This window comes from Macrobrachium nipponense, chromosome 7 (genome assembly GCF_015104395.2).
Source record: "Macrobrachium nipponense isolate FS-2020 chromosome 7, ASM1510439v2, whole genome shotgun sequence".
Classification (NCBI taxonomy): Eukaryota; Metazoa; Arthropoda; class Malacostraca; order Decapoda; family Palaemonidae; genus Macrobrachium; species Macrobrachium nipponense.
The window spans coordinates 77,559,566-77,568,847 of NC_061109.1; the positions used below are offsets into that span (position 1 = coordinate 77,559,566).

At 41.4% G+C, this 9,282-nt stretch overlaps 1 pseudogene; it reads right to left on the reverse strand.

Moving 5' to 3' along the window:
* Nucleotides 1–3,669, reverse strand: part of LOC135217215 (serine/arginine repetitive matrix protein 2-like) — a 199,472-nt pseudogene extending 195,803 nt beyond the window's left edge.
* Nucleotides 3,670–9,282: the final 5,613 nt, after the last annotated feature.

Genomic DNA, 9,282 nt, shown 5'->3' on the forward strand with positions numbered 1-9,282 from the left:
TTCTAGCTCTTCACCCAGCAATTTCTTAACACTTTTCTCTTTTTTTTCTTATCTTTTCGTTTTGCATTCTCATCTACTATTTCCCCATCTTCATACTCCCCTTCTTGGTCTCTTGGAGACTGTGCTACCTCAATTACACGGCGAATTTCTAAGTTGACTCTAGGTCTATTGGATGGGGGTGTTGCATGTCGAGGCATCTCGTTGGGAATTTCCCCTTCTTCAATATTATCATCATTGTCATCAAAACTTATCTCTTCATTGTCTGATATAGTTTCAGTTTCAAGGCCTTCTAATCCTACTATTGGCTGATTAGGTCTTTCTCTGTTCTTTTCCTCATCACTTTCACAATAGTTTTCAGGGACATTTTCTGACTTTGAAGGATTAGGGTTTTCATTTGTGCTACTTGTAACTTCATGATCTCCAACATCAGATAGAGAAATAGAGCTATTAGCAGATTTTTCCAACTCTGGAGTATCAGTATCTGAGACAGCTTCAAGCTCAAAGTCATTTAAACCTGGCAAGTTACTACTACCAACAACATTATTATCTTCTGGCTCTTCCACTACTTGCGCTTTTCTTTGCAGTGCACACTCTACAGCTTCCTTAACTTGAGGTCTATCACTGTCATCAATAACAAGTTCATCACCACTAGACTCTGGATCACTTTCATTTTCTCTCTTATCTGCCTCTGACGTAAAAGGCAGAGGTACATTGCTGACAGTATTTTCATTATTGGCCCCTTCTGTGTCCTCATCCTCTTCATCGTCTTCATCATCGTCATCGTCATCATCCCCTCCATGAGCAGGAGGCTCAATATCACTATAAAGATCTACTTCATCATCGTCGTCATTCTTCTTTTTCTTTTCTGCAGTCTTCTTATCTTTCTCACTGCCATTGCAACTACCAGCAATTTCACTTTCATAACTTTCATCTCGACCTTTATCATTGTTCCTGCGATATACTGTATAGGCCTTGGATCCAGTAGGATCACTATCCTTTGTTCTATCTCCTCCATTATTGTTAGCCCCTCCTCCTCCTTCCCCTCCAGCTGCAGAAGAATGGCTACCTGACTCCTGCTGCTGCTGCTGCTGTTCCTGCTGTGTACTTGACAAGCCAGATTGTCCATCTCCTCCTGTTTGCTGTCTTCCAGGGGAATCCGGTCCAGCAGCATGAGATCGTCCCTCTACTCTAGCACTTAAATGTAAACGGTTATTCCCTAAACTTTTTATGCCTTTATCAAAGGGTGATTTGATAGTAATATTGTTTCTCTCAGATTTAATCAATCGTGTTTGGTTTTTCTATAATTGAATCTAACAAGTCAGCAGCACAACAGACTGGTGGTCTTCACAGGTCGTGGTTTTCTTTTTGGGGGTCTGGCACGTATGGATGTATGAGACATAAGAGCTCTCACTGACAGGGCTTTTCGTCTTGCAATTGCTTGCGTTTTGATGTGACAGAGCTGCTTCTTACTCCAGTTGCAAGAATTGCATCTCCATACTCATCCGGCCTAAAAAGAGAGAAAGAAAAATTAAGATAACAATTCTAACTGCAAGAGGCAATGTTACAAATTTCATTAAGAAAAAAACTACTAATTAATATTTTGGGAAGTCTGAGTTTTCTCTTTCAAAAGCATAACTCATACTTTCTGAGCATGATTACAACTCAAACTATAATTCTGTTTATATTACAATGATTAACTATGTTCATTTAGAAACTATCAAAATGGATTTTGTAAATTCCAAACAATTACGAAAAATCAACACTTGGATAAAAGGAAACAAATTTTTTTTAAAATAAAACTACAAAACTACCCGTTATCAAACTCACACTCTGTTAAACTTGGAAAACTGACAATTTACACTGAATTTAAGTTTGTTTCTTTATTATACCCTTAGGCAAAGGACTTGAAGAATTTTTGCATAGAAAACTAACCAAAGGACTTTCAGCACAAATTAGACACACTACCATACTCCTTATGATTCAACAACAAAAATAATCCCCTAGATCTTTCAATAATTAACTATATGTAATGATATCAAAGCTCTTTGAAAATAATAGCAATTAAAGTCTATCTTAAACTAATTAATTTCAATACTTTGAGGTGTTGTTTTTAAAAAGAACTACACTACATACATACACAGTAAAAGTTACAATACCTGAAGTTTGAATAAATTCAAACCTTCCTCTTTTGCCGATGTTACAGATGGACCCAAATAGGCAGTTGCACTGGAAAGGCTGGATTAAACACTTTCACAGCACCAAGTGAGCTGGCCTTAACCTGTTTACACATGAACAAAGCAACGTACAGCAAAATGCAGCTACATTCTATCCTTTCAAATTATAGCAATGGCAATAACTATAAACTTCAAATGAGCAAGAAATTATTAAAATTATAAATAAGAACTTTTCAAAAATAACCACCAATGTTTCCCATCAACATTTCTCTCACCAATCAGTTTATGAGACCAAAAATTAAAACAACAAGCTACCTATGAAAACCAATATATCTGTAGGACTGATAACCATAATAAGAATAAAGAATTACAGTAAGGAATGAATTTGAACCAAATCATGAATCTATTGTAAGAGTGAAGTAAATAAAAGGCATATACATAAATGTACATTACTAAAGAGAACTACCAATAAAAAATTCCTGAGTTAACTAGATACCTTCAGGCATAATCCAATTAATACCACAAATGTCCATGCTAACCAAAATTAATACAAACGTAGCCATTTATCCATATTTAAATATGTATGCGCAGAGATCTCATTGTTATAAAGATTATTTTAATTACAGTACTTTTTTTTAAAAACTTCAACCAAACTCAAATCCCCCTCAGAATTATGTCAAAGATTGTTCTTAAAATATGACACCTGAAATTTTAAGTAAGAGTAGCCTAGAATGACCACAGGAATAGTGGATGGTTTGACATGAAGACAGACATGCTGTGCATGGTCTGACATGAAGACAGAATGGAATGCTATTGTGGTAACATTAGATACAATATTTTTACAACAGAACACAAGCAAAGCCGATTAACCCAGTCACACTTACTTGAAATATCTTGCAAGAAGGAAAGACGCACAGCATATGCCCCAGCACATACATTGGCAAAGAAGGAAAGAAGATGCCATTCCTCTTTCTCAACATTCATCTCCAAAGATTTAGGTAGAACATAGTGAATATGTTTTAACAATTGCAGGCCTACTCTACAGATGATAGAATGCTCCATTGTCACACTTGTAAAATGAGAAAGAGTAAAGTGCCTGAATTTCAGGAACCTGATCTTGATCATAATATCCTTTCAGAAACCTCCAAATTAGCCAAGAGAGCAACTGCCAAGCTAAAACAGGATAAACTCTTTGGATGGCATGAAATAATAGTGAGAGAGAAGGTCGATGAGATTCAAGACCTTTGAAAGTATATGTTGCAGGATTCTGCTTGGTACGTAAGGCTGATCCATGGTTTCCATCTAGAATCTTCTACTAATAACACTATCCTTAGATGAACTGAAACGAGCTCTCTTATATGACACGGATGTACAAGGAGAAGTGAGGAACAAACCGGATAGGGGCACAAGCAAGTGAAGCATTGCTGAAAGAAACAGCACTAGCATTGACTGGAGAAAGCGTATCTAGGTGATTCAAGGGCACTTTCATTCGCATGCTGCATGGGAGTAGAAAAACTGATGATCAACAATTCAGTCTACACATATACACTAAGTGGAGAGGTCTGAAGAGAGGAACAATGTTAACCACTACAGGAAATGTGGGTCCTTGTCAAGAATGGTATAAATGAGGTCACCGGGCTTAGCATCCTTGCTACATTAGTATGCTGAGCCATGATTAATGTAAAATAAATCTAAAACTCTGGCAATATTGAGGGGAGGGGAGGTACAAAACTCAATATAATGTTACTTAAGCAAAAACAATACTATTTTGCAACAATGAACAGGTGAGATAGAAATGGAAAACAAAAGATAAACGTTTTTGGACACTGAAAAATGAACCGAATAGTAGTATATACAAATACTTCCTGATAAGGAGAATGGAACAGGGTAAAAACTTGGCAAAGCTCGTTACGTCAACCTTAGCAAAAACCGAACAAAGCAAGCATTAATAACATATAGACTTGAAGGAACTACATGAATGAAGTACTTTTACAAACAGGATAGAGCCTCTCTTTTCAGCCAATAGAATACAAGGTGGGGCATGCAGAGGGTGTTAACTCCTTGCAAGATCTTTAAAGTTGTGTGAACTGGAGCCATTACTGATCCTTAATGGGTGACATAAGAACACAGTGTGAGCAAAGTGACTAAATGCTGAATGTATGACACAAGACAAGACAAGACAACAGAAAACAGGTAATAATGCTGGAGCTGGACAGTGGACAAGACACAGAAATAACTGCAGTTGGAGGCTGAATAAATGAGAAGACGAAGGGCACCATTACAACTAGAAATAGAACAAATGATAAGACACAAAGAAAGCGAGGCAGTTGGAGACTGAAAAGAATGGCAAAAAAAATCAAAAAAAATCCGTAGCTGGGAGAGACTATATGCCAAGACGACACAAAAAAAAAAAAAAAAAAAAAAACAATGCAGATTGGAACTGAATAGATGACAGGAGACGAAAGGAAAGGAATGTAGCTCAGGACCAAAGTATATGCCATGGCACAGAGAGAGCAAAACCCACTAGAGACTGAACAGATGATAAGACACTACAAAAGCAATTTGTGCTGCTGGAGGCTGAATAGACACCCCAAGGGGGGAAGAATACCCCCACACAGGGGGGGGGGTGAAACCAATGAAATAGCTTGGGGGGAAAGCTGAATGGATGATAAGACAAAGAAAGAAAAATGCAGCTGGGCTTTTGAACAGATGACACACACAAATAAAGCAATGCAATTAGCTGCTGGTGATGCTAAAAAATACTTTGAATACACTTTACAAGGCAGAGTAAAAAGCAGAAAAGATGCATTAATCATTTGATGGGGTGCCCTGACATCAAACCAGAAAAAAAGTTTGACATGGATCTTGAGAGAAAAGTATCAAGTACAATACACTGTGAGCAAACCAAATATGACATTGTTATGATACAATAAAGTTTCATACATACTTACCTGGCAGATATATACATAGCTATAGACTCCGTCGTTCCCGACAGAATTTCAAATTTCGCGGCACTCGCTACAGGTAGGTCAGGTGATCTACCGCCCTGCTCTGGGTGGCAGGGCTAGGAAACTATTCCCGTTTTCTAATCATAATCTCTCTTCCACCTGTCTCCTGCTGGGGAGGATGGGTGGGTCTTCAATTGTATATATCTGCCAGGTAAGTATGTATGAAACTTTATTGTATATAACAATGTCATTTTCATACATTTCAACTTACCTGTCAGATATATACATAGCTGATTGACACCCTTTGTGGAGGGCAAGAGACAGCTAACTAACTGACTAGACAGGTAAACAAACCATATGTTGTAGGTATTAATAAACCTTAGTTCCTACCTTTTTAGATGGAAGACTTCGTGGCTACTGCCCAGGAGTCTGCTTCATCTCAAGAGCCTTAGCGAGATAGTGATCTGTGGCCAAGAGTTCTTGTGGATCTGTCGATGGGGTCTCTTCCACTTACTCGACAGAATCCTAACTGGCGTTGTGCAATGGGAGCACATCCGCTTATATGACAACACGCACTAATTTAAGGAGCACACAACCAATCCCGATCACGATCCTAACCCTGTGTTAGTTCTAAGATTGCCTAGAGTTATCCCCAAACTCTTTGCAAACAACCACAAACTCGAAAACTCATACATACAAAAATAACAAAATTTTTGTACCCTCTAATAGTCAGATGTCACTCGATTTTCAAATGAAGAGAAGTGAAGGCCGCCTGTGCGACTACTGACACTCCCATACACCGAAAACCCACCGAGAACACATCCGACAAGAGGGTTACGTACATAATTTTAAGGATTGGTGCTTTCTCCTTTACCCAGAACCGTCTGTGCTGACACAAACGGACCTAACGAAAAACATTTATCATACGTAACTCGCACGTCTTTTAAATAATGGGATGCAAACACAGAGTTGCATCTCCAATAAGTTGTGTCCAAAATGTTCTTTAGTGACATATTTCTTTGGAACGCCACCGAAGTTGCGATTGCTCTAACTTCGTGGGCTCCCACTCTTAGAAAGATTAAAAGAATCATCTGGACACTTTCTTATGAGCTTCCGTGATAACACTTCTAACAAAGAAGGCTAAAGCGTTCTTGGACATTGCTCTCTTGGGGTCTTTCACTGAGCACCAAAGACCTTTCTGCGAACCCCCAACTGCTTCTTCCTGTCCAGATAAAATTTTTAGAGCTCTAACTGGGCAAAGGGATCTTTCTGCCTCTCTGCCCACCAAACTAGAAAGTCCTTTCACTTCGAAGCTCCTGGGCCAGGGATTCGAAGGGTTTTCATTTTTGGCCAGAAAAAGGGGACTGAAATGAACAAATTGCGGAGTCTCCTTTGAAGCCAACTCTTGATTCAAGGGCGTGCAACTCACTGATTCTTTTTGCCGTTGCAAGAGAGATCAGAAACAAACACTTTCTAGTGATATTACGGAACGAAGCAGTGTGAAGTGGTTCGAATTCATCTGATGAAAGAAATTTAAGAACCACATCTAAGTTCCAGCTTGGAACCTTAGGTACAAGTGATTTAGATGTTTCGAATGAACGAATGAGGTCGTGCAAATCCTTATCATTCGTTAGATCTAATCCTCTGTTTCTAAAGACTGCTGAGAGCATACTCCTGTACCCCTTAATAGTTGGTACTGAGAGATGCGACTTTTGTCTAAGAAACAGAAGGAAATCTGCAATTTCGGTCACAGAGGTACTGGAAGAGGACAGCTTCTTCGACCACAAACCAGTTTCTGAAAACTTCCCACTTCGATTGGTACACTCGCCTCGTAGATGATCTGCGGGCTCTAGCAATTGCGTTTGCTGCCTGGCGAGAGAAAAAACCCTCTCGCTCTGACAAGTCTTTCGATAGTCGACAAAGGCAGTCAGAGCAAGAGCGGGTAGATTTTGATGGTACCTCTCGAAGTGGGGTTGTTTGAGCAGATCTATTCTGTTTGGAAGAGATCTGGGGAAGTCCACTGTCCATTCCATCACCTCTGTGAACCAAATTTGAGCTGGCCAATACGGAGCGATCAGAGTCATCTTGGTTCCTTCGGATGCCACGAATTTTCTGACTACTTCCCCCAGATATCTTGAACGGGGGACGAAAAGCGTAAACGTCTATTCCTGACCAGTCCAGGAGAAAGGCGTCTGTTGCATAAGCCCGGGGATCCTCCACCAGGGCACAAAATGTATCTATCCGTTTGGAGAGGAATGTGGCGAAAAGATCTATTTGAGGCTTCCCCCAAAGGAGCCAAAGGTTCTGACAGACTTCTGAGTGGAGTGTCCACTCTGTGGGAAGGACCTGGAATCTCCTGCTCAATCTGTCCGCTCTCACATTCCTCTCCCCTTGAACAAACCTTGTTAGGAGAATTACCTTCCTTGGTTCGCCCAAATCAGTAGATCCCGTGCCAGCTCGTACGAGCAAAAGAGTGCGTCCCTCCTTGGCTTCTTGACATAAGCCAGAGCTGTCGTATTGTCTGAATTATCTGCACGGACTTTGCCTCTGACTAAGTGTTCGAAGCTCTTTAGCGCCATGTGAATCGCTAAGAGCTCTTTGCAATTTATGTGCCATGACACCTGTTCTGCCGACCAGGTGCCTGACACTTCTCTGGGTCCCATGTTGCACCCCAGCCCGCCTCCGAGGCGTCTGAAAACAATGTCAGGCTTGGGTTCCGTACTTGCAGGAACACTCCTTTGTTTTCCTTTAATGGAACCACCACCACTTCAAAGATGATGTTTTATCTCTTCCGAGATTGGAAAACGTGTCCGAGAGCTGACCTGTCTTCCACCAACTCCAACTTCTTCTTAGAAGAACTGAAGCGGTCGAAGATGTAATCTTCCTAGGAGAAAGAACTGTTCGAGCGAGGAAAAGGGTTCCCAGAAGGCTCAGCCATTCCCTCGCTGAAGTGCGCTCCTTCCCTAGAAAGTTCGATACTGTGGCACAGCCTTCCTTTCTTTTATCTCTCTTGAGATGGAAAAAACTCGAAAACCCCGAGAATCCATCTGAATCCCCAGATAAACCACGTTCTGGCTGGGGATCATCTGAGACTTCTCGAGGTTCACGATCAATCCCAAAGACTTTGTCAATTCATGTTGTTCGTTCGAGGTCCTCCAAACACTGCTTTTGAGACCTGGCTCTGATGAGCCAGTCGTCCAGGTACAGGGAGACATTTATCCCTTTCAATGTAAGTGCCTTGCTACATTTTTCTCACGTCTGTGAAGACTTGAGGAGCCGTGGACAGGCCGAAACACAGGGCCCTGAACTGATAATTTTCTTCCTTCGAACATAAATCGAAGGTACTTCCTCGACGAATGGTGGATCGGGATGTGGAAGGTATGCGTCCTGAAGGTCTAGGGACACCATCCAATCCCCTTGCCGCAGTGCTGCAAGGACTGAGGCAGACGTTTCCATGCTGAACTTCTGTTGTTCGACGAATTTGTTCAGCGCACTTACGTCCAGTACCGGTCTCCATCCCCCGAGCTTTTGTTACAAGAAACAAGCGATTGTAAAACCCCGGGGAGTTGCAATCCAGCACAAGTTCTATTGCTCTTTTGTCCCACATCTGTTCCACCATCTGACGAAGAGTATCCCTCAGAATAGGGTCCCTGTATCTGGCGGACAATTCCCTCGGAGATGTTGTCAAGGGAGGAATGTCCCTTGAATGGGATGCGATACCCTTCTTGATAATCGACATCGTCCAAGTGTTGGCTCCTATGTCTTCCCAGGTTTCGTTTCGCAAAATAATGTAGCCTGGCTCCTACGGGTGTCTGGAGGACAGAATTTTCACTTCCCTTTCTTAAAGGAACGGAAGGAAGACCTGCCCCTCTTATCGGTTGACTTCCTTCTGGCGATCGTCTAGTTGGAAGACCTCCTCGAAGGGCTGTTTCTGAGCTGGGCGAGCACTTTCTTTTCCTCACTAGCCACAGGCCTATTCTTCCTTGAGGATTGTCTAAGGAGATCCTGGGTGGCCTTTTCCGTCAGAGAATGCGCGATGTCCTTCACCAACTGTGAGAGGAAAAAGGTTTTCAGAGAGAGGCGCAAACAATAAGGCGGCTCTCTGTGAATGAGAGACGGCCTTCGTGAGGAAAGCACTGTGCACCGCCCTTTTCTTTAAA